The sequence below is a fragment of the Schistocerca cancellata genome, chromosome 6, assembly GCF_023864275.1.
Source record: "Schistocerca cancellata isolate TAMUIC-IGC-003103 chromosome 6, iqSchCanc2.1, whole genome shotgun sequence".
Taxonomy (NCBI): Eukaryota; Metazoa; Arthropoda; class Insecta; order Orthoptera; family Acrididae; genus Schistocerca; species Schistocerca cancellata.
The window spans coordinates 350017571-350019199 of NC_064631.1; the positions used below are offsets into that span (position 1 = coordinate 350017571).

At 43.1% G+C, this 1629-nt stretch overlaps 1 non-coding gene across 1 annotated transcript; it reads left to right on the plus strand.

Annotated features, from left to right (window-relative positions):
• Window positions 1-705: 705 nt before the first annotated feature.
• Trnat-ugu (transfer RNA threonine (anticodon UGU)) lies at window positions 706-780 on the plus strand. Its single transcript has one exon. It is a non-coding gene; the product is annotated as a tRNA-Thr (tRNA).
• Window positions 781-1629: the final 849 nt, after the last annotated feature.

Consider the following 1629-nt stretch of genomic DNA (forward strand, 5'->3'; position numbering starts at 1 on the left):
ATGTAAATCCCAAATATGTATGACTGAAAATACGAGTGACGAAAATTATAATAAAACAATATTATGTAACTTTCTCAGATGGTCTGGAAATAACAGTCTAGCCGAAATGGATCCACCACAATAAAAAATTAAACTACTATTACATAAAAATCATTTTGTTTCAAACGAGAAACAAACCGACGCTTTCCGTCGACGCTGGGCGTCTTGTGAAGGACATGACGAGCAGGATTTGTTTGGTCTGGTACCAACTATATGTTGCAAAAACGAAACTGCAAATATCTGCCGAAACACCAGAGAAAATGCGGCTGACGAGTTCGCAGGAGAGACACGGGTGGTTCTTAATAACTTTTAAAAACCCCGAAGCGACGTAAATGACACTGATTTAATATAAGACACTGGGGAAATACCCGAAAGGTGGACGGTAAGTGTTGAACATATGATATGAAGATGGCATCTGTTCTTTCGGACATGTCCGGAAGAACAGATGCCATCTTCATATCGTTTAAGGCTAACCGGCTGATGACCTTCTTCAGTGGATGCACACGATTTGCCTAAACCCTTACAGGACGCAGTCGATTGTCTGCCGCGAATAATGGGTATAATGGCAGCAGCACTACGAATGTAGTGTGTGGACTATAAGTTGAGAATGTGGGTCTCACGGGGAGCGTGCCGGTGATAAATACCTGCAATCGCACTACCCTCTGTGCCCTCGGTGGCTCAGATGGATAGAGCGTCTGCCATGTAAGCAAGAGATCCCGGGTTCGAGTCCCGGTCGGGGCACAGGTTTTCATCTGTCCCCGTTGATGTATATCAACCCCTGTCAGCAGCTAATGGTATTGATTTAACTGTAATTTCTTTGAACATATGACGTCACTAGATGACTTAACTCGCGGCACATCAAGCAGTTGTGCTTGTCGGGAAGGAATAATTCAACGAAGTGATACTTGCATTCAAGAAAACGGTGCGAATTGCGAACAGCTTTTGTAAATGTAGAAGTCACAAAATTATTGTCCTCTCTGTAACCAAGCATACACTGATCTCATTATGCATTTCTTTCCTTTTACCACATTTTTTTGTTAATATTTATTTATTTTACGTTTCCGGGACTTAGATACACAATATAATTAAAATGTAACACAATAAGTAAAAGTACAGTACAGTAACACAAGATACTGGAAATTATAACGCAATACTGCAAGACACATATTGTTTTCTATTAAATGGACCGCAAGCTCCAGAAGTCCGCGGTTTTTATGGCCGTATCACTTGCTGCGTAAAGATCTTCTGTGGTGCAAGGATCGGGCAGTTTCTGCAGAACAGGAGATGTTGTGTGTCCTGTAGGTAGCCGCACTCACATAATCCCTCCTCAGTGGTGTAGCCCCACATCCTGAAGTTCGTCTTTCATCTTGACACTCCAGTCCTCAGTCGGTTTAGAGCCTTCCGTGTCGCATGTGGCAGATGGAATCCCGCGGCAGGTTCCTCTTTGAAGCTCTTCGTATCCCTTTCAGTTGTTGAATCTTGCCATAGCTCTGTTCGACAAGTTTCAAATGCTAACAGAATTACTGATGTTGGTGCGTGAAGCTCCTTCTTACCTCAGCCTAGGTCTAGTCCGAACAGGGGATGCCTGAA